Source organism: Pelodiscus sinensis, chromosome 4, assembly GCF_052426305.1.
Source record: "Pelodiscus sinensis isolate ZL-2025 chromosome 4, ASM5242630v1, whole genome shotgun sequence".
NCBI classification, from domain to species: Eukaryota; Metazoa; Chordata; order Testudines; family Trionychidae; genus Pelodiscus; species Pelodiscus sinensis.
In genome coordinates this window covers 20,079,971-20,104,224 of record NC_143055.1, presented here as the reverse complement: position 1 = coordinate 20,104,224, position 24,254 = coordinate 20,079,971, and the positions used below count along the sequence as shown (strand labels likewise).

The 24,254-nt window shown below is 42.8% G+C and overlaps 1 protein-coding gene and 1 long non-coding RNA gene across 9 annotated transcripts in view; one reads left to right on the top strand and one right to left on the bottom strand.

Annotated features, from left to right (window-relative positions):
• Positions 1–16,086, bottom strand: part of RGS12 (regulator of G protein signaling 12) — a 169,798-nt gene extending 153,712 nt beyond the window's left edge. For 6 of the 7 annotated variants that reach the window (XM_014576072.4, XM_075930830.2, XM_075930831.2 and 3 more), the window contains exon 1: positions 15,836–15,972. The gene's annotated coding sequence lies outside the window, so the exon portion shown is untranslated. Of the gene's footprint in view, positions 1–15,835 lie in introns of all 7 variants that reach the window. The other variant, XM_075930829.2, reaches the window with a different exon arrangement.
• Positions 16,087–16,162: 76 nt separating this feature from the next.
• The window catches only part of LOC106732361 (uncharacterized), a 94,497-nt gene continuing 86,405 nt past the window's right edge, over positions 16,163–24,254 (top strand). For both annotated transcript variants that reach the window (XR_016349388.1, XR_016349387.1), the window contains exon 1: positions 16,163–17,534. This is a non-coding gene — a long non-coding RNA (uncharacterized LOC106732361). The remainder of the gene's footprint in view (positions 17,535–24,254) is intronic.

Below are 24,254 nucleotides of genomic sequence, written 5' to 3'. Positions count from 1 at the left end.
CCATCTTTTTTTGCCTGGAAACATACAGGGCACACAGAGCAGTAAGATCAGCATAGTCTTTGAAGCCTTGACAGGAGGCCCAGATATGCTAGCTCACAGTGACCCTGGACAACTGTAAGCAGAGATAAGAGGGTGGTTGAACTAATCGCTGACCAAGAGGCTGCCGAGGAGTGTCCTTGACTGAAACCCGTATTGATACAATCACACACTCGTCTGGGGGGAGGAATCTCCCGCCCAGCAAAGCATGTCCAGTACTCCTAATTTAGTTATCTCTCTTACAAGTGTAAATTATTTGACACTCCCTTGTAAGAACTGGTGCCACAAAGACAGACCAGTACAATTTGGCATCTGAGATAAGAAAGAGGATACGGGACCCTAGGGGTATAAAGATGGGTCCAACAGCACACTCACTCTGAGCGTCAATCTGCCATCAACCTGCTGGCCGGGTTAGGTGTTTGACCTCCCAAGGTTCCATGGGGACGCCCACCTCATATTCGTCTTTCCGAGGAATTGAAGGACCAACCCTGGCCTGACCCACTGGAGTCGAGAGACATAGAAGGGGGTAAAAATTGTACCTGTATGTGTCCTTTGTTTAAGTATATACATAGTATTAGAGCTCTTTAAAGATTAAGCTGTCACTTGGTACCATTATTTCCTATCTTTCTTTTCCTTTGTAACCATTTTAAGACCTGTATTTGCTATCAGTTAAGAAGTAGAGCAATAGCCATTGTAACCACATGCTTTATAAGCCTTTTTAATAAAACTGTAACTGGTTAAGTTTTAACCTGACTCCTTCAGTTGCTATAACAGAACCAAGCACAATTTAAAAGAACTCCAGACGGTCATAAGGGACAGATACAGGCAGAGCTGGGCATTTGGATTGTGTCGCTTTCAGAGGACAGATCCGTGGGGTATCTCTCAGCCTTCCCTAGGCTGCCCGCTGCGAAGGGATCATGTATCCTAGCAGTCAAAATCTGAGGTGTAATAAGCTCTCCCTGTAAACACTGGTGCATTTGTCAGCCTGTTGGCTGCCCACCGTGATGGGACCTAGCGGTTAAAGACACGGACAATAAAACTTTTGGGGAGTCTGTCAGCCTGTTGACTGCCTGCCGCAGAGGGACCCGGTCCTAGCGGTCAAAGACACGGACATTAAACTTCTCGGGGTGCCTGTCAGTCTTCCCTAAGGCCGCCCGCTGTGACAGGACCTTGTGTCCCAGCAGTTGAAGACTCGGGTGTATAACATACACACACAGGCACTGCCCTGACCATCAGCTAACAGAAGCAAAGCAAAAGCCGCTAGCATCCAGTAGCTGAGCCTTGGTTTATTCCTGTACCCTGAGCAATAAGATTATCTGCTAGAAAGATACCCACCTATGGAGAAGTGTGGCATAAATAGAATGATTTTCCCTGCAAAGCTGCTCCACAAGCCATGACTATTTTCTTTTGTCCCTATGCACAATTGTAACCCGCCCACCCACACACTCACCATGTTTACAGTGCCTTGCAGGGGTTAATGGGAAAGTGATTGGATATGTTGCAAAAGGTGCTTGTAAATAAAATGTTTCAATCTTGAGCTGGAATTTAATAACCCCTCTTTTGTAGATTGTGTTTTTTTCAGCTGGGACCTTGAGGACACAGGGGCCTAACCCAGCACACAGTCTGCATCAAATAACAATCTGTAGCTACACACAATCTTTCCAAGACTCGCACTTATGAGCAAACATGGGATTCTTGGTGTGTTTTGCTGTAATTTGTCTTGATCAATAAAGGCAAACTTTTTTAATTGTAGAATGATTTTATTTTCTGTTCCAAAGAAGTGGGTTGTGCCCACGAAAGCTCCTGAAACCATCTACATGTTTTGTTAGTCTTTACGGTGCTACTAGATTACTTGTTGTTTTTAACGTTTTTTCATAGCAATCACTTCAGTCCCAAGTACAGGTATGTGTTACATGGGATGTAGAATGGGATGCAGCAGGGAAGCAACCCCAATGAGAGAGATTACAGCACCCCTCATTGTCAAAGTGGTTCCACAAAGCTTCCCTAATGTTCATAGCAGCCCTATGGGTTCCTCTGAGAGCCCTAGTATCTGGCTGTTCAAATTCTGCAATCAAGCACTGTGTCTCAGAGCTCAACTTATGAGCAAACATTTCAGCCTTACATTCACAGATATCATGCAAAGTACAGCAAGCAGCTATGATCATGGAAATATTCTCCATTAAACGGTCTAGCCTACCATTAACACAACTTCATCTCCCCTTCAACTTGACAAAGACACATTCTCTTGCCATGCAGCACTGGACCGGCTTGTTGTTAAAATGCTCCTGTCCAGGTGCTCTGTATAATGTTTCATGAGCCAGGGTTATAAGGAGTAAGCCAGGTTTCCCAGGATTACTATGGCCATTTCCACATCCCCCCATTGTGATCTTATGATTTGAAAAGAAAGTCCTCACTTGCAGTTTTCTGTTCAGCCCAGTGTTCCTGAAGATGCATGCATCATGCAATGTTTCTAAAGATGCATGCATCATACACCTTCCCAAACCACCCCACATTGATATACAAAGCTCCTGCAGCATCATCAAGAAGTATCGCTTCCTATAGATGTACTCTATGTCAAGCTGGTCCGGCACTAAAACTGAAATGAGTGCACCATCTATTATCCACACACACACGTTAGGAAAGCCCATCTCTGCAAAGCTAGCCACTGTGATGCAGAGTTCCTAGAGTCACAGTCCTCCATAGCAGAGTGCAATATATTGCCCTGCATGCTTTCAGTAGTATTGCACAGTACCTAGGAAAACCATCCATTGCTATTTGTTACGGGAATCCAGAAATGACTAGAGTACATCTTGGGACCGTACAAAATGTCCTATGAGTCACTGCTTTGTTTCCCAACTCAGTGAATTGAATTGATTGTTTCTGGTCATCGTGTCCATCAAGTTTTTAGAAGTAATAGATCTTTTCCCCTTATACCTAATTTTTATTCAGAGACTAGAAGAGAAAAAAGGATTTTCCTACTTTTCCAACGCCCAATAGCTTTCTCAACAGAATAAACTGATTTTTTTAAAAATTCTCTCTCTACATGAAGAAAACGTTACTGCTGTCAAAAGCTGGATTAGCACATCAATGAACTATGGTTTCAGGTACTTAACTGGGCAATTCTCCACTTCAGTGACTTGATTTTCTTTAAAACTTTAACAGCAAATATCCATTGCATGATTTTTTTATTTAAATGTTTTTCATAGATTATAACCAGTTTAGGTCTTAATAGAAGTTGTCAATTTCAAGCAGGCTTTTTAAAATATATAATTAATTCAAATATTTTGATTTTTTTAAACAATTTTTCTCAGCCCCACCCTAGTGTGTGATTTACAGGCATGCAGAGCACTCACAACTGCAACATTAGTCAACATTTGCTGTGCTTTGAACATATAAAATGCTATATACTACTAAGTACCTTGAAAAATCAGGTCCTAGATGTTTCAAATGGAGCACACTACATTAATAGATATTTTTTACCTTAAGCAAGTAACCAACAATTACTAGCATCCGTGACAGGTGCATTCACATTGGAATGGCAATAGCTGACCTTTATAAAAATACCAGGGGGCTGCACCCCATGGTCGCTATGCTTGCCAACCCCATGGCAAGAGAGCCTGATGATGTCATTCTGTCATGAGGCAGGAAAACTTTTTTATATAAAGAGATAATAACAGTTGATAATTTTTTTTTAAAGTCAAGAATTTCAATGAATTTCAGATCTGAGGAAGTGGGTCTGGCCCACAAAAGCTCGTCACCTAATAAACCATCTTGTTAGTCTTTAAAGTGCTGCATAGTCCTTTCTTTTGTTTCAGCAAGATCAGACTAACATGGCTACATCTCTATTACTAAGAATTTCAATGTTACAGTTCACACTGAAGTCATAATTTGATCTGCTTGAATGAACTTAGACTAAAATTGGTAAAGCACTTTAAAGATAGACAGTGATGTATATAAATACACAAACACACACTTTTTTTCCACAAGTGACCTGTGCTTTCAACAAGTGAAATTTGAAATGCCTTACAAAACAAAAAACATTTATTGGCATCTCAGGTATAGCTATTCAAGCATCTTAGTTATTTCACTACTCTAATAATGAAAGTAGTATTTAAATTGTCAGAGATTATTTTTCACCCTTTTGTGGTTGGTACTTAGAAATGAATTCTCCTGTATTGAAAATGGACTCAGAGTTGAAGATTCAACTCCAGAATGTGCTCCCTGTTTAGAGGACTCTCAGCTCTTAAAAATGAAAGCCTTCAAACCACTATGTAAAATACCTATTTAGTTATATTTTTGGTTTTTAATTTATTTTGACAAAGGGACAGCACTGGTTTTTATAACCTCTGTAGACAGCAGTTGTAATTTATCAGTGCAGAGTAGTTTCTGTTAATTATGTATTAATATAGTAATTATCTAGCTACTCACAGCCTCTGAAAGAATCAGGAAAATAAATTTAGCTTTAACAAATACTAATACTTCGCATTTACATGATGCTTAATCCAAAGATTAAGAAGTGTTTTGCAAATAGTAATTAATCTCTCACAACCTTTGTTAGGAATCAGTAGCATAAAATAGAGCCCAGGCTACCTTACACTCAGTCCTATGCCTTAAAGAAGACTAGCCTTCTTCCATTAGGCCACACTTTTGAGTTTCCTAAAATACTAATGTGCATCTAATTATCTCCATTATATTACAGTACTCTTATGATTTCTAAATTAGTATACTATGTTTTATTTATTTGGAACAGAAATGGTGCTTAATCCATTTAAAATATGTACAAAAATAGCTGTCACTGAATTATTTTTAAATTAATTTTGTCATAAGGTTATGATAACAAGGTTGCCATCAGAATAACTACTCATTGAACACCAAGATTTGCAAAGGAGACAGAGGAAATACCCTCAAATTTTCCAAAATGATAGTGGAGATTATGCATGTATGTTAGGAACAAAATAGGCCCATTGATTAAATACTATTTAAAAAACATAAATGGTAATATGATCCCTTGCAAAAACGTATAATTCTATGACATTTTCATCATCCCTGTTAAGGGGTAGTAACACTAAAAAGTCACTACTGTAATTTGATAAACCGTTTCACAGATTGTATTGACATTGGAATATTTTTTCAGCTCAGTAAATGAGACTGTATATGATGTTCTATTACCTTGAAACTTTGTATCACTTTATAGAAAGAAACATTTCCTTGCATACATACAGGCTAACTGCAGCTGCTACAGTATTGTAGATCCACTGAAATTAGTTTATAACAGGGAAAAAGCTAGAATTTGCCTCATACACCTCATATTGGCCTTATTAGAACTACAAACTAGTAGGCAAAAAGTAAGATCTTTGAATCAAAAATAAAGCTTGCAAGTTTTCTGACAGCATACATTCTTATTTACCTTTATAATGAACCTGCTCTGAGATTTAAGGCACAACACAGTGCAGAGACAGGATTGGGGTTGCAATTGTCCTTGGGCTGTACCTGTCTCCTACAAATTTGCACACACAGCTATTTCTGCATTTCACTGTAGCTTACTTACCATTTTTCAAACTCTCTAATGAGTGATATTTCCTTTCCGCCACTCATGTGCTTTATGCTTGACTTAATTTCCTGCATCTGCTCCTGTTAACTAACAATAAAAAAGAGCAAATACAAATAGAAGATATATTCAGAAATTAATATAAGAAGTAGATTCAGTGGGCCAGAAGGGAGTATGCGAAAATTAGGATTATAGCGCTGAACATTCAGCTCATCCTGAAACTCTGTAAACCTTGCAATTGATTATATCAGCCCATCTGTCAGGGGAAGAGAAGATGAGAGGGAAAACTGTTTGAGGGTAAAAGTGTTCCCTGGTTGTTACAGTGTTTTCCTTCCCTACTCCTGGTTACAGATTTTTTCTATCCAAGAACTGGACAGGACTCTAAAGCAGGGGTGGGCAATAATTTTTTGATGGGGGGCCACTCCAAGATTTTGGAAAGTGGTCAAGGGCCACACTCTTCCATTATATTAATGTAGATGCGGGGTCTGGAATGGAGGTTGGGTGCAGAAGGGAGCTTTGGGTAAAGGCCTGGGATGCAGGAGAGAAACTGGAGTCTGGGAGGGTGTTGGGATGAAGCAGGCGGTTGTGACCTACGGCAGGGGACTGGAGTGCAGGGGTTTGGGATGTGACCTAGGATAGGAGGAGATTTGTGATCTGGGGCAGGAGATTGGAGTGCCAGATCTGGGAGAGGGTATAGGTGTAAGGGGGAACAGGGGGTTTGGGTATGTTGAGTGGGAGAAGGGCAGAGAGTTGGGGCAGGAAAGAGCTGGGGTGCCAGAAGCAGGCTGTGGCCAAAAGACTTACTGCCAAACTAGTCTGCCTGCCTGCCAAGCTTAAAATGTTTCCCAATCAGCCAGCCTGCTTGCCTGGCCATGTGCTTCATGAATAACTGAGCCCAGGAGAGGAGGCATGATTCTTCTTAGCTGCCTGTTATTCTAACAAGCAGCTCACATTGACTGGTTTCTGGCAGAAACCAGCCAATGGGAATGTGCTGGGGGTGGGGCAGCTCCTAAAACTTCCCTCCTCCCCTCCAGTTTCAAAACAGAAATGGAGCCCTGCAGCCACTTTTCTGCATGGTGCGTGGGCCTGCGGGGCAAGTAGGGGAACCTGCCTGGGGCTCCCCGCTGTCTCCGCGGGCCGGATCCAGTGGCTTGGTGGGCCGGATGCAGCCCGTATTTTGCCCAGGCCTGCTTTAGAATAATCAATGTAGAACTGCCTCTGTTGAGTAACAAGACACATTGCTTTCCCCTGGAATGCCTCCTCAGAGCTCAAAAATTAAAACTTTTTTAATGCGCTGAAATGTGGCATATTTATAGGCAAATTGCACATCTGAAGGAAACTGTAATAGCATAAACACCAGCAGACCCTCATCAAAAATTGAGTGGATACTCCCAGAATACATGATATGCGTATGTATTCTTGCTCTAAATGTGTATGCATTAACTTGGTTCTTTTGAAAAGTATTGGTACAGAAAAGACAGCAGCTGTTTCACACTGAACTGCCAATATACCAATTCCAGTCTCTGTCTGGACTATTTCAGGAGTGAGAAATTCATTTGGTTTCCGCGCTCTGGTCTCTTTTCTGAGAATGACAATAATGGTGCCCCTTATGGTGGCGTTTTTGTTTTGTGGACACTGGCTTATTGGGAACTGGATTGAGATAGTATTTTTAAATAAGAATGTTCACTAACATCTCACGTTAGCAAAACCTGCTGCTTATATCTGTATCAGAAGGTAGGTACTGCTTTGTCAGAATATAATTAAGTAGTGGAGGTATAACTTGAGAATTAGTGGAAATTAATTTTATTTCTGCTCAAGAGCAGACATGAGGAAGGCTATCTTTCCCTGAAGACCTTATCTGAGTGTGCAACAGAAGCAAAAAAGGAAATTTGTATGTGCTGTGCAGATTATAAAAAGACATTTGATAAAATCCAACACAACAAGATGATATATATTCTTGAAGAATACTTACTTTCTAGATACGCAATTCATAAAAAGCCTAAATTGGCAGCTTTCTGTCTCCAATCTAATTGAACTCTGAGCATAGCAGCATTGAGAAAGGTATACATCAAAGTTGCATTTCATCTCCACAGTTATTTAACATATGTAGATGTTGAGGGAAAGTTTAGAAGACACCCAACCAGGACTGCAGGTTGATGATGTATACATCAATAACGTAAGATACATCAGTGACCTAGTTTGTATTAGGTATATTAAGAAGCGGGTAATTGGCTAATCATGCCTGAACCCCCGTTGGCACCGGTCTCCCCTGCCCCCCACCCTCCGCACTGCTGCTTCTGATAGAAGAAGTGGCACAGATTGTGAGGGGCAGGGGGCATTGTGGAAACAGTGCTGGGAGGAATTTACTTTAAGCCAGTTCCTCCCAGCACTGGCTCCTGCTCTCCCCTCCCTCTTGCTGCCTCTGATACAGAGGCAACAAGGGGGGGAAATGTGAGTAGTTGACTCAACTTTATCAGGTAGTCGACCACTCAAATACTCACTCACATTCCTAGTTTGTATTGCTTAGACTCAGACTGAGGTTCAGGAGTCACAGGTGACTCTTTAATGTGCCTCCTGCAGTTCTCTGAAGCACACATTAAACCACATAGTGGTTTAATTATTAACCAAAGCTATTAATCAGTCATGATGCTTTTACTATATTATTAACCAACTGTAGTTGATAAAGTAATAATACAGTAAAACTCCAGTGGTCCGGCATCCAATTGTAAGGCACTCCTGATAGTCCGGCATCAAAATGGCAAGAGCCTAGTGAAGCTTTGGCAAAACACGAATCACAAGGCAACAGCAGCAGCAGCGTAACCGAGCTAAACCAGATGGGACCGAGTCGGTCTGCCACTGGCATTGTGTGACGCTGAACAGTGCTTGTGCTACAATAAAAAGGCTCTTGAACCACTGAGATCTGAGTATCACTGTTATAGACTATAGAAAACTTCATAACATGCTTATTGCTGTGAACAATGTTAGCAAGAAATATGGAATAAGAACATAAGAACGGCCATACTGGGTCAGACCAAAAGTCCATGTAGCCCAGTATCCTGTCTTCCAATAGTGGCCAATGCCAGATGCCCCAGAGGAAGGGATCACAAACAGGTAATCCTCATGTGATTCCCTCCCCTGTCACCCACCTCCAGAGAAACAGAGACTAGGGATAGCATTCCTACCCATCCTGGCTAATAGCCATTGATGGACCTAACCTCCATGGCAATTTCATTTGCCATTTTGTTGCCCAATCACTTAGTTTGGTAAAATCTCTCTAGCTCTTTTTTGAACCCTGTTAAAGTTCTAGCCTTCACTGTATCTTCTGGCAAGGAGTTCCATAGGTTGACTGTCCACTGAGGGAAGAAAATCTTCCTTTTGTTTGTTTTAAACCTGCTGCCTATTAATTTCATTTGGTGACCTCTAGTTCTTAAATTATGGGAATAAGTAAATAACTTTTCTTTGTTCACTTTTTCCATATCAGTCATGATTTTATACACCTTTACCATGTCCCACCTTAGTCTCCTCTTTTCTAAGCTGAAAAGTCCAAACCTTTATTCTCTCTTCATATAGAACCCATTCAAAACCCCTAATAATTTTTGTTGCCCTTTTCTGAACCTTTTCCAATGTCAATATAACTTTTTTAAGATGAGGCAACCACATTTGTACACAGTATTCAAGACGTTGGTGTACCGTGGTTTTTTACAGAGGCAATAAGATATTTTCTGTCTTAATCTCTATCCCTTTTTTAATGACTCCTAACATTCTATTTGCTTTTTTGACTGCTGCTGCACACTGAGTGGATGTGAACTATGCACAGTGACTCCAAGATCTTTCTCTTGAGTAGTTGGAACTAAATTAGTGCTCATCATATTGTATATATACTTGGGATTAGTTTTTCCAATGTGCATTACTTTACAATTATCAACATTAGATTTCCATTTTGTTGCCCAATCACTTAGTTTGGTAAAATCTTTCTGAAGCTCTTCACACGCTGCTTTGGTCTTAACTATCTTAAGCAGTTTGGTATCATCTGCAAATTTTGCAATCTCACTGTTTACCCCTTTCTCTAGATCATTTATAAATAAGTTGAATAGGATGGGTCTCAGGACAGACACTTGGGGGACCCCATTAGTTATCGCTCTCCACTCAGAAAATTTACCATTTATTCCTACCATTTGTTTCCTGTCTTTTAAGCAGTTATCAATCCACGAAAGGACCATCCCTCTTATCCCATGATGAGTTACTTTACTTAAGAGCCTTTGATGAGGGACCTTGTCAAAGGCTTTCTGGAAATCTAAGTATACTATATTCACTGGATCCCCTTGTCCATATGTTTGTTGACCCCCTCAAAGAACTCTAGCAGATTTCATGCATGACTTCTCTTTACAGGACTTTTTCCCAACAAATTGTATTAATCCATGTGTCTGACAATTTTATTCTTTACTATAGTTTCAAGTAATTTGCACGGTACTAACATAAGACTTACCGGTCTGTAATTACCAGGATCTCTTCTAGAGCCCTTTTTAAATATTGGCATCACATTAGCTATCTTCCAATCATTAGATACAGAATAGATAGGAATCATTAGATAGGATAGGTTACAAACTGTTGTAGAGCCGGCTTTTTCTGACCATTGCCTTCGTGTATAGCCCATCCTGCCACACTAGGCTCCTCATAGGAGCATGGGAAGCACAATGCAGCTTTCTGTGAACGGAATTTGACCTTACAGCCATCCTGGGACTTACAGGCTCCGAAAAACAGGGAGGTGAGCATGAAAAGATAGAGCACAGCTGCAAGAGATAAATAAGACTCTCTTGACTGGTCCTTGAAGGTAGGGAGGTAGGCATAGAGAGATAAGACGCAACTGTCATGCACACTGACCATGCCCGCACCCGGAACTGTCCACGAGGCCATTAGGCGGGCATCATGAAAAATCCTATAGGGCAATATTACACATTACCTCATTACCAGCCTATCAGGTCCGGCCAGGAAACAGACCCTTATAAGGTACCAGATATCAGGTTATGTTATAAAAGACCCTCAACCCCTTTGTTCAGGGAGGTTCCGAGTGTTGAGGGCACATGTCTTTTTTGCCCGGCTGAAGGATTGATCACCCTGAGGCTGCCTCCCCACCCTTCGAGTCAAAGATAGGGGTGCGCGAGTCCTGAGCATGCTCCGAGTTCCAGTGTGTCTTTACGCTGTTATCGTGGCTGGATTTGTAAGTATTGCTTAAATATATTAGTTATTGGTTTAGTTAATATTTGAATCGTGTTAATTTCACTGTGTAATTCTGTAGAGTGTAACTGAGTTCTATTAACCACACTGTATACATTGTATAATCTTGTGTTGTGTAGTGGTCTTGTATTTAGGCCACGTATAAGTGTTAGAAATAGAAACCCAGGAGTTGTTAAGTTGCAGAGGTAGATTAATGACTATCTCTACCAGCTGCCCTAAAATAACCATAAAGGGGCTGGCTGTGGACGGAGTTTTTATTATCATTATATTGGCTTTGTTTTTGTATTTTTTGCTTCCATGCTGCACTGCTTTAAGCGAATTAGAGATAGTGATTTAATATAATCGAATTATAATCATAAAGTCTGTAATCAGTTAAGTGCAGTTTGGTTCAGTTTTCCCCTCCTGTAAAAGCATTAGGCAATTGCTTGTTTTAAAATTCATTTAAAAGTCACTTGATTTTTGATAAAAGAACCATTCTGTTTAATAAAAAATCATTTGTTTCACCATCATCCAGTAGTTTTCACTGGGTAGTCGGCTTTAACCCCTGGGGACTCCCATCACATCACCGAACCAAGTTGCGACACAAACCACAATTAATAGTTCCGCAATTTCCCATTTGAGTTCTTTCAGAACTCTTGGGTGAATGCCATCTGGTCCCGGTGACTTGTTACTGTTAAGTTTATCAATTTCTTCCAAAACCTCCTCCAATGATACCTCAATCTGGGACAATTCCTCAGATTTGTCACCCTAAAAGAATGGCTCAGGTTTGGGAATCACTCCAATATCCTCAGCCGTGAAGACTGAAGCAAAGAATTCATTTAGCTTCTCCGCCATGACTTTATCATCTTTGAGTGTTCCTTTACAATCGCGGTCGTCCAAGGACCCCACTGGTTGTTTAGCTGGCTTCCTGCTTCTGATTTTAAACATTTAAAACATTTAAACTCCCCGCTGGCCCTGGACTCCACACAGTGTTCCAACTTTGAAATGTACAAGAGTCCCAGAGAAGGGGGTACTTCAAAGAGGCAGCGCCGCTTGAAGCCTGGGTCCAGACTCCAGGCTCCAAGTGGCGCTGCTACTTTGAAATGACGCCTGCAGCCCACGGCCAAGTTGCATGCGGTGTTTCAAAGCGTCAGCGTCACGTGGAGCCCTGGATTAGCTGGGGACTCCCCCGCTGATTCTGGGCTCTATGCAGTGCTGCCACTTTGAAACACCGCTGGAGTCTGACGCTTGGCTCCTCGCAGCATTTCAAAGACACAGTGCTGTGTGGAGCCCAGGCTCAGCTGGGGACTCCCCCCCGCTGACCCCGGGCTCCATCTTCTAGTGCTGTTGCTACACTTCAAAGGTGGAGGTGCTCTATCGACTAATCGAATACCTGATGCAAAATGCTTCGACTATTCGTTATTCAATTAGTCGATACTTAACATCCTTATTCCACACCACCCCACATTTATGTCTGTGAAATGCCCACAGTGATCTACATGCGCCTGAAGCACCAAGGAGAAGTATTAGTTATGATTGATATACTCTGAGGAAAGGTGGGGTGGCACTCTAATGGGGACGTGTGTGCCATCAATTGCACCGCCACAATTTGGAAAGCCCCTTTCAACAAAGCCATCCAGTATGTCATCCACATTTCCCAGTCGCAGTCCTGCGCAGCAAAATGTGATTTATTGCCCTGCACACTTGCATAAGTGTTGTTCCAATGGTAGACTTCCCCACTTCAAGCTCATTTGCAACTGAACAGTAACAATCAGGAGTCATTAGCTTCAACAAAGCCATTGCACCATGCTTCGCTACCAAGCAAGCAGCTCTCATTTGGGTGTCCTTGCAGTTCAGGGGCCAGCTCCAAGAAGGTTGCTTTATACACCTGAAAGTTCTGTAGCCACTGATATTCATCCCACACCTGCATGACAATACAATCCCACTATTCCGCCCTGGTTTTCCTACCCCAAAAGCAACTCTCTACTATGCACAGCTGCTCTGTGACAGCCCAATACAATGCTCCCTCACTCCTGCCCCTGGCACTCACAGTCATCTGCATCCAAGTATTTGCCCTCTGCTATTAAGTGCATAAGTAGCTCTGATGCAAAGTGTGATGTCCTAAGCACAATGAATACAACATGGGAGTGAAATCTGGGATCCATGATTTCTCACACACAACAGTCATTCAAGAGGCACAAAAGTAAGCCGGGAACCCTGGAAGGGCTGGGAAGCTAAGAGGTCTGGACTTAATACATCCCAGAGTACTGAGGGAGTTGGCAAATGTCATTGAAGAGCTTTTGGCCATTATCTTTGAAAAGTCGTGGAGAACGGGAGAGATCCCAGATGATTGGAAAAAGGCAAATGTAGTGCCCATCTTTAAGAAAGGGAAGAAGTATGATCCAGGGAACTATAGGCCGGTCCGTCTTACCTCAGTCCCTGGAAAAATCATGGAGGGGATCCTCAAGGAATCCATTTTGAAGCACTTGAAAGAGGGGAAAGTGATTAGGAATAGTCAGCATGGATTCATGAAGGGCAAGTCATGCCTGACCAATCTGATTAGCTTCTATGATGAGCTAACTGGCTCTGTGGATATGGGAAAGTCAATGGATGTGATATACCTTGACTTTAGCAAGGCTTTTGATATGGTCTCCCACAATATTCTTTCCAGCAAGTTAAGGGAATGTGGATTGGATAAATGGATGGTAAAATGGATAGAAAACTGGCTGGACGGTCGAGTCCAAGGGGTAGTGATCAACGGCTCAATGTCAGGATGGCAGTTGATTTCTAGCAGAGTGCCTCAAGGGTCAGTTCTGGGACCGGTTTTCTTCAACATCTTTATTAATTACTTGGATGAGGGGATGGATTGCACCCTCAGCAAGTTTGCGGATGACACTTAGCTAGGGGGAGAGGTAGATATGCTGGAGGGCAGGGATAGAGTCCAGAGTGACTTAGACAAATTGGAGGATTGGGCCAAAAGAAATCTGATGAGGTTCAACAAGGACAAGTGCAGAGTCCTGCACTTGGGATGGAAGAATCCCAAGCATTGTTAAAGGCTGGGGACCAACTTGCTAAGTAGCAGTTCTACAGAAAAGGACCTGGGGATTACAGTGCTTTAGAAGCTGGATATGAGTCAACAGTGTGCCCTTGTAGCCAAGAAGGCTAATGACATATTAAGAGGAGCATTGCCAGTAGATCCAGAGAAGTGATTATTCCTCTTTATTTGGCTCTGGTGAGGCCACATTTGGAGTGTTGTGTCCAGTTCTGGGCCCCCAATTACAGGAAGGATAAGAATACATTGGATAGGGTCCAGCGGAGGGCGACCAAAATGATTAGGGGGCTGGAGCATATGACCTATGAGGAGAGGCTGAGGGAGTTGGGTATATTTAGTCTGCAAAAGCGAAGAGTGAGGGGGGATTTGATAGCAGTCTTCAATTTCCTTATGGGAGGTTCCAAAAGGAGAGTGGTGAAGCACTGGAATGGGTTACCTAGGGAAGTAGTGGAGTCTCCATCCCTAGAGGTGTTTAAGTCTTGGCTTGACAAAGCCCTGGCTGGGTCGATTTAATTGGGATTGGCCCTGTCTTGGGCAGGGGGCTGGACTTGATGTCCTTCTGAGGTCTCTTCCAGCTCTATGGTTCTATGAGTCTATGAGGTGGCTGACAGGAAGTTTTTCATGTTCCTCAAATGCCTCGTGTTATATTACGTTATTCCACAGTGCTTAGCGACTGAAAGGGACACTAGGCACAGTGTGATGCATACTCATATTGCTTTGTTCTTTCTGTGGACAGGGAGGGGAGCTAACAATGTGGCAGAGGGTGGCAGTGTAAACATGATTTGTAAAGTTTCTTTTTAGCTACCTATGAGTGTTGACAGAGTTTTCATTGTCAAATATTTCCAGTTTAGATATAGCCTGAGAGAAGACTCAAAAGTATTCAAGCTTCAGTGTTATAGAAGAAAGTTTAAAATTATCTTGTAAACCAAAAACTATGAATGAAGCAGTCATGAGGATGAATTTAAAAAGCAATCAGTTATCTAACCCTATGAAAAGAATAGCATCCGTTTTGTGGGCACACAGCTCACAAATCACAAATCGACTCACTCCAGTATTCATATCAGGAAAGAGTTCAGGTAAACTAGAAGAGGAAGAAAGAGAACCAATTATATCAGAAATATCTTTAGATGGACTAATACCCAAAGGAGAGTATCCTTTCAGGAATAAATATATTCATAATTTTTTGTAATTAACTGGGAGTCTAAATCGTGCCACTATTACCAACTCCTTATGTTACCTTGGACAAGTAACCTAACTTCCCTCCCTTTGCCGTCTGTAAAAATGGAATCATACATACTCAGAGGTATAAGGAGAGTTAGGGGATGTAAAACATTTGCCAAAGTGTTATTATCAGTAATGTGCTGCCACTTCGGTTTATAAATCATGTCCCCAAAGAAAGAAGCATCATTCACAGCACTAACCGCTCGGTGCCTCTGCAAAGTAGAGAGAATCCCGTTTCCCCATTTCAGAAGGGGGTAGTGAATTCATGCACAGGGCGCAGATACAAGAGCAAGTGGGGTCAGGCAGCTGCTGGAAAGTTGGGAACGCGCTTCTTCAGGGCCAGCAGCACTTTCGCTGCACCCCGCCCCCAGGCAAGCAACAGTTGCGCGCTACTCGGGACGCAGCGTTGCATGTTAACCACCTTAGCAGCAGCCTCCCTGGAGGGTGGAGCCGCCGGGGCTGGCCAGCACCCGGGCCAGTTAGGACCGTTTGAAAGGCAAGCGGTAAAATCGGAGTCCAACAAAACAAATCCCCACGCCCCGCAAAGTCCAGAGTGTAACGGAACCGCTCCCCGCCATCGCTCAGCGCGGGCGGGGGAGTCTAACTTCTGCCAAGGGGGAGGCAACAGCCTGGCGGATCGGGGTCTATCCTCCTCCCCTCAGGTCTCGCCCCTTCCCCATTTTACTCCTTCACGACCTCCCCTTCCCGTGTCGGGTCCCGGGCCGGCAGCGCACACAGCGCCCCTCCAAGACCCACTCGCTCACCTCTGTCCCCCAGGCTCCAACTCCTCACTGAGTCACCAGCTCGCCACCGGTCACCGGGGCGACGGGAGCCTGTCTCCACCTCCCAGCATCTCAGCCACTGGCTGCAGGGAGCTGCCAGTCACTCACCCGGCAGGGGTGGCGGTTGGGTTCCTGACCAGAGAGGAGCGAGACAATGCAGAATCGAGAACTACAGCTCCCAGGATGCATCGCTGCCAGTCCGCCACCGCCTACCAACTAGGGCCGCTTCGCGTTGCTTGCCGGCAGTTGTAGTTTCCTTTTTGCTTCAACGCTTCACAAGAGCGCGGTGGGCAGCTCATAAGACCTCCGCTTCGGGAGTGTGCCCATCCTCCACCCGTGAGGAGCTATGATACGCATGCGCAGACTGGAGGGGACTGAGGGGTTGTGAGGCTGGGGTTTGCGGTAGCCGTTGGGGCCCGGGTGCGAGGGTGGGGCGGCAAAGGGTTCTCTCAGGTTACCAGGGACAGCAAGTTCTCCAAGTAACGGGGGCGAGGGGGATCTTGAGCAGACAGAGTTAGGGCTATAGTTTTTCGATTTAAAACAGCATTTATTTAAACCAAATACTTTTTAAAGGTAAACTTTATTTAAAATCAAATACAGTCATAGTAGCATGAGTTCAGGGCTCAACTTCCTATGAGCATTAATATCCTTAACATGAGGTACAAAAACTATTACACCTTTTGAAGCCACGTTTTAAATGAAGCACCCAAAGGCAGTCTGATGCTCTGCCTAGCTGGCTTTTAAAAGCAAGAGACTCTTCTAGAGATGCTGGGAGAATATTTTCTTCATTTTAGTTTTTTAGAAGTTAAGGAACCAATTAGGATTGAAAAAGCAGTCTATGAATAAAACCTAGGAGTGAGAGGGAGATTTACTAGTTCTAAAGTCAGTTCAAGTCTCTAGCAATAGATAATACTTATTTTGTTTAATATATCCATCAATTTAAAGGCAAAACATGTTTTGATATTTTTCTTCTGTAGTTAGCATGATTTAATTTAGTTTTAAGTAACAAGTTGTAAAAGTACAATTTTAATGAATTTGAATTGAATTCCTATGTTCATCAAAATGCAGCTTGACACAAAATTAATCATCTCATAAATAAGAAATATCATTCATCATATTCTAACAAAAACGTAAAATATTAAGAATCAGAACAATGGTAAGCTATACAATTGTTCAAATAAATGTCTCCTTATATTTGTTATAAACAAGTATCAAAGCATACCAACCAAGTAGAATTAACTTCTGTTTATGAAAATAGCAAATATACTTGCAAAACAAGAATAACATAGATTATTTTAATCAAGATGTCCTATTTGCTGATTTAAATCATGATTTAACAAATGGTGATTTTAATCACACCATCCTGAGACAGGGACAGAGACCATCCTGAAAGGTCATTTGGAAGTGTGAGGCAGGAAGCTGGAGGGCTTGGAGCAAAAGGCAAATGGAGAGGGAAAGTGTTATATTTGGGTGAGAGTGTCAAGTGAAGGTGGCATGAGACAAAAGGCACCATCAGACTAAGATGGGCAAATCTAATGGCATACAAGTGAGAGGCCATTGGGCAAATGAAAATAGAGAGTGGAAGAAATATGAGGCTTGAGCAAGCAGAGGTTCAAAGGAAGAGGAGACAAGAAGTGCCCATCACAGCAGAACCTATGCAGCAGAACCTATGCATCAGGAGGTAAGACCTGAATGGTTAGGAAGTACTGACAACTTCTACAACTTTATCACAAAGTACAATATATTTCATTATATATATATATATTATTAGGTTAAAACTCTCTGAACTGAAACTCTGGTCCAGCAACATCCATGGTCTGGCACAGATACTGCAGGACCAGAAAGTCCCAGTTGAGGGCCAGCAGAAGGGAGCCCTGTGGGGCTGGCAGGGCAGCAGGCTGCCTACAGTAGAGATGTTAGATATGGGGCAATTGAATAGTCGAGTAGCCGCATGAATTCTTATCAGTTACTCGATTATTCTATAATCTCCAAGGGTGGGGCTGGCAGCCAGTGTGCTCCCAGCCCCACTCCTGAGGAGTCCCCCTGCCGTCCTGCATGGGGTGCCAGGCAGTAGCCGGTCCACGAGGAGAGCCAGTTTAAAAACCAGTTCTACACACAGAGGCAGCAGCACAGGGTGGCAACAGCCCTTGTCTGTGGGGGTCCAAACTCCCAATGGATAGAGGCTACTGTGGGGAGAAAGGGAGAGAAGCAGCCACTGTCCACAGCAGCCTGGGCAGGCCGTGGACATAGGCTGGTTCAGCAGCAGCCCCTGTCCATGGTGAGGTTCGAGCTTCAGTCAGACAGAGGCTGCTCCGTGGGATGCGGAGCAGCCTCCATCTACAAGGAGCTCAGACCCCCCCGCAGACAGGGACTGCTGCCACGAAGCAGCCTCTGTCTGCAGTGAGCCTGGGCCTGCCGTGGGTGGAGGCTGCTTCCCCCCAGCATAGGGTTTGTGGTGCAGGCTCTGGTTTTGGGCCAAAAGGTTCACAGTGTGGGAGGTTCTCTGGGCTCAGCCTAGGGTTGGGTCCAAGAGCGGGTTCAGGGTGCAAGCTCTGGGAAGGAGTTTGGGTGCAGGGGAACACACGTCTGGGGCAGGAGGATGGGTACAGGAGGGGGTTCAGGATTGGGACGGGGGTTCAGGAAGCAGGGTCTGGCTGGGCACTGTTTAACTGAGATGGCTTCTGGATGGTGGAGCAGTGAGATTAAAGCAGGCCTCCTCCTGCCCTGGTCCTGCACCACTCCTGAAAAGCAATGGCTCCATCATGCCATGTGCCACTCCTCATCTACAAAAGTGATGAGTCTTGTGGCACCTTATAGACTAACAGATTTATTGGAGTATCTACAGGCACTGAGCCCACAGCTTCTATTGGCACTGTTCCCTGTTATTGATCAATGGGAGCTGCAGTAGTGCTGTTTGCAGGCAAGGACAGCATGTGGAGACTTCCTGCTCTGACTCTCTCAGGGACTGCAGGCAATGCCGGACTGAGCCATACTTGCGCCCTGGGCAGCGGGCGTGTGGCGCATGTGTAGCCCCGCCCCCGGGCGCGCAGTGCCTGATTGACATCGTAAGGGGTGCCGTGGTCCCGCCCCCGGACGCCAGCCTATGGGGGGGTGCCTGATTGAAGTGGTAAGGGGAGCCATGTGTCCGAGGGCGGGGCCGCGCATACGCCGTGCGTGTGGCTCCCCTTACTACTTCAATCAGGTGCCCCCATAGGTTGGCACCGTGGGCAGCTGCCTAGCTAGCCTCCCCTCCCCTCCCCCCCCCCCCCCGTTAATCCAGCCCTGACTGCAGAGATATGCTCACCACTTCTAGGCAGCAATTACCATAGGAATAATTACTCCAGCCACAACAGGTTAGGCATTTTAGAACTAAATATAGAATTAAATATACACATAAGAGAGAAATGAAAATTATGAAATCCACAGACCAATCAAAAACCAAAAACAACACACTTTGCAAGCAGTAATAGTAACAACCACCACCCACGTATGTATCAGAAAATGAGAGTGAAGGACAGTGCACGTTTGTGAGAATGACAGACATATATACAATGTGTGAGAGTGACAGAGATTTGTATTACCAAGCTCCCTCCATCCCCTTCTTTCTGTGTGGAGATAGGGTACAGGAATGCCGGGGGAGATGGGACACCTTGACATCAGCACCCTGCCTCTTCTCCCTCCCACACCTTACACAGTAAGTAGGAGGCCTCAAAGAGCAGTTAGTATGTAAGGAGATCTGAAAACAAGTAGGTTGTACCAGTGGTTCTTAGATAGGGGTATGTGTACACCTGCAAACACATCAACCCATCTCAAAAAGCACATCTTGAAAGAAGTAACAACAGCACAAGTATGTGTTGTTTTGGAATGTGAGTGTGAGTGTGTGTGAGTGAGCAAGAGGGCTTTGTGTGTGGGTAACAAAGAAGTGCACTGCCCCTTTAAATATGTTGAGCATGTTCAGACAGGAACAGTTTTTAACAAGCTCCCTCCATCCACTCACCTGAACAACAAATTCCTGGTCTTCTACTCATGATGCTAAGAATATCTTCCATGAGAAACAAGTTATAGTCTTAACTTGGATGAGCCAACCCAATTTAAAATAGCAGGGAAAACACATTAACACATTTAACAACTTGAGTTAAAGCCTGGAGGGGAGCCTACCTCGGTTGGACTAAAGCTGTTAGTCTTCTCTGTATTTTTTTCCATTTCTTATATATATTTTTGAGGGGGATGGAGAACTAGAAATGCACACTGTTCAAGATGTAGGCGTACCATGGATTTATATAGTGGTATGATATGGTTTGTATTTGGTATTATAGTGTTCCATAGATTATCAGTGTGAAGGCTTTGTCCATGTTGTAAAAAAAGGCTGAGGTTAGTTCAGGTTTAACCAATGCATGCTCACACCCAAATTTTCTGCAAACTATTTTTCTGTAGACAAGTCCTAAATTCTGTTTACAGGGTCTGTGGAAAAGTTCTGTAATTTTATCATAGAGTCTAGTATTAGGTGACTTGATCACATTACCCTGCAGCCATAACTCAAAGGCTGTTTGCAGCATCTCCAGGAATACTTCACTTTAGGGGAAAAACATTTTCTGAGACATATTGTTCTCTCCTCACAGTAAGCCACTCATTGCATTCTGTGTGGTGGATGTGCCCCAGGTGTAACCACACTTGTACTTGATACATAGTTAATCGTTACTTCAGACAAAAAAATTACAGATGCATACAAATACACTAATCATATTCAGTAAATCATAACCCTTCCTGTGATCTCTCAAATTTCCCATCTTGCATAAAACATATCATAATTATGCTACTCATATCATAATGTTACTGTGAAGAACATGAGGTATAACGTAATGTCACAGGAGGATTCCCACCAATCCAAGCAGCACTGCACAGATAGCTAACCCGAAATAACTGGTGGGAGCAACTAGAAAATGAAATCCTAAATAAAATGAAACCCTAAATAAAAATGGAATTAAAAAGGCTGATTTGCTAAACCTCTGATCCTGGTCAGGTTCCATGGAGTTTCTGAAATGGTAAGCAATAAGTTCTTCACTCAGTTATGTGAAGCTGAGGCACGTGTGTTTTGGTGTCATACAGAGCCTTATTTAATTATGGTAAAAGAGCTTCAGAGGGGTAGCTGAGTTAGTCTGTAACTGGGAAAACTTAAACAATGAATAGTCTTGCAGCACCTTAGAGATTAACAAAACATGTAGATGGTATCATGAGCTTTTGTGAGCACAACCCACTTCTTCAGATGAATGGAGTTATTAAAGGCCCAGTTTTGAAATAAATAGGAGATGAGGGGGAGAAGGGGGAGAAGGATAAAGAAGGAAAAGAAAAAAAAAGGGGGGAAGAAATAGTCAGTTTAGCGTGTCTATGCTATATGAAGCTGATAGAGAAGGTACTAACTGTTCTTAAGTACCCATTGTTTGGATTTTTTTTTATATCATTAGGATGTGAACGTAGTGGGCTATCCAGTGGGCCAATGTCTTTGTTCATACTTCTGTTATAGGAATCAAACTTGTAAATGAAATTAGGTTCTAAGGCTTCCTCATGGTGTTGGCTTGTGAAATTGGACTGAAACAATACGGTGACTTTGAGATCTATTAATGAGAGCCCAGGCAAGTTAAAATGTTCCCCAACAGGTTTCTGTGTGTTGTCTTTTTGGATATCTGATTTGTGTCCATTAATTCTTTCTCGTAAGAGACTGTCTAGTTTGGCCAATGTACATGGCAGAGGGGCATTGCTGGCCTTTGATGGAATAGATCACATTAGTGGATATGCAGTTAAATGAGCCTCTAATGTAGTGGTTTATCTGGTTATGTCCTGTGATTATATCACTTGTATAGATGTTGTGGACAAAGTTGACACTGGAGTTGATTGCAGGGTTGTATTCCTGGATGAGTATGATGGAGATGTATTGCATGGTTACTGGAAAGAATTTGTTTGAGGTTAGGACAGTGTTTCATAAACTGTGTTCCGCAGTGTGGAGAACAGAATTCAAAATGGCCAGCCTTAAAGGGGCAGGCAACCTTTTGAGCAAAAAAAAAAAAACAACCTTTCCCCTGACCCTTTTCTTCTCTCAATAACTGCCCCCCCCCCCCCCCCCGCCGCCTTCCCTCTTCCCTCCTCCTCTTTTTTTTTTTTTTTTTTTGGTTCAACAAAAAATCCTTAGTATTCCCCATAAAAAAAATTGTTTGGTGTTCCTCGGTCTTAAAAAGTTTAAGAAACACTAGGTTAGGGGGTTATCTGTAGGTGAGGATTGACCTGTCCCCTCAGGCCTGTAAGAGTGAGGGGTCATTTTCCAGGATAGGAGGAATTTAAGTTGTGGGCTGTAGGTGATGACAAATGGTGTCCTGTTTTCTTTTCTGGGCCTGTCTTGAAGTAGCTGATGTCTGGTTACTCTTCTGGCACTGTCAATCTGTTTTTTTCACTTCTCTGGGTGGGTATTTCAGTTTTAAGAATGCTCTATATAGATCCTATGGGTGTTTGTCTCTGTTTGTAGGTTTGGGGCAAATCCAGCTGTATCTTAGGGCTTGGCTGTAAACAATAGATTGAGAATTATGTCTTGGATAGAAGCTAGAGGCATGAAGGTAAGTGTAACAGTCAGTAGATTTCCGGTATAAGGTGGTGGAAATGTGTCTGTCATGTAATTGTATTGTAGTGTTAAGAAAGTGGATCTCTTGTTTGGACTGGTCCAGGCTGAGGTTGATGATGAGATGGAAATTGTTGAAATCCTTGTGAAATTCTTCAAGGGTCTCTTTCCTGTGGGTCCATATGATGAAGTTGTAGTTAATTATGATATGTTCAAAAGCTTTGGGGGTAGCAGAGTTAGTCTGTAACTGGAAAAACTTAAACAATGAATAGTCTTGCAGCACCTCAAAGACCAACAAAACATGTAGATGGTACTATAGCTTTCCTGGGTACAACCATCTTCTTCAGATGTGGAATGTACACACCAAGGCTATGAAACCATCTACATGTTGTGTTAGTCTTTAAGATGCTGCTAAACTATTACAGGCAGTCCCCGGGTTACGTACAAGATAGGGACTGTAGGTTTGTTCTTAAGTTGAATTTGTTTGTAAGTCGGAACTGGTACATATTGTAGGGGAAACTCTAGCCAAACATTTCTCCAGAGCTCAGTTTTATTCTCCCACACCTCACTTCCCTCAGTCCTTTATTCTCAAGCTGAGGTGTCTGCTGAGAAAAGCTGCTCTGCGTCTCCCTGGTCTATTGGGAGGAGAAGGCGCTAGCTTCGCGTCTCCCTGATCTGCTGGGGGGAAGCAGCTAGTGCGGGGTTGCCTCACCCCGTTTGTAAGTAGGGATCTGATGTAAGTCGGATCCATGTAACCCGGGGACTGCCTGTAGTTGTTTTTTAATTATGGTAGGATGGGTAGGTAGTCTTTAGGACTACTAACAATCTCAGGGCAGGCTAATCCTGTATTCTGTACTGAGATAAACTAGAAGGCCACATAGCATCAATTCATAAAAATCACCAGATTTTTATATTGGTCATCCAGTCTAAAGGAATGCTATTTCCTTTCTTTTGGCAAACTTTTTTTTCCACGTTTTATGCTTTATCTACACTGGCAATTGAGGGACACAGCTTTTGTTGTTCACAGGTGCTTTTAAAAAAACCACAACATAACCCTAAACAACAAAAGCTTTTCCACGGGAAGTACTAGTGTAAACAATGGTTTATTGGCTGGAGTGTGCTTTTTTAAAGTATTTTAGTTAAAAGGTAAAAATATACTTTGTAGAAACTCTTGTTAAGAGGGCATATTTCAGTTTAACAAATTGGTAAAATAACACATGATGAGACACCAAAATAAGCCACCATTAAACTGAAGAGAGCTACTTCAATTGCACTAGGTTCAATACATTGTATAAAAAGTATACCTTTAGTTAAAGTGATGCAAGTTTGTTTATAAACAAGGCCTTATTGTGTTCTCATAAGGGTTTGCCCTGCTTTCACAATATCGAATTAAATACCAGTTTAGTTAAACATGTTCAAGCTTTGTTTATGAATCAGTGTAGTGTGTATCTTTTTTAAAGTAGATGTAATTAATTTTCTAAATATATATTTTAATGTAATGCAAAAGTGAGACTCTTAATCACTTAAACAAGTGTATTTCGAGCCATGATAAGTACTTCTCACCTGTTGAGTATGTAAAGAAGTTTGTAGATTTAATAATATACACGGGTTAATTTCTTTTAAGTAAAATTAGTACCAATCTCAAACATAGCATTCAAACATAATATTGAAATAACATTCATAGACACTGAAATAATTGGAAAACTAAAGTGTGACCTTGTACAGAAGAGGGTTTTTTTTTTGTAGGCTTTATGGAAGGATATTGTGTTGTATTGTGAGAACAACAAATATTCCATG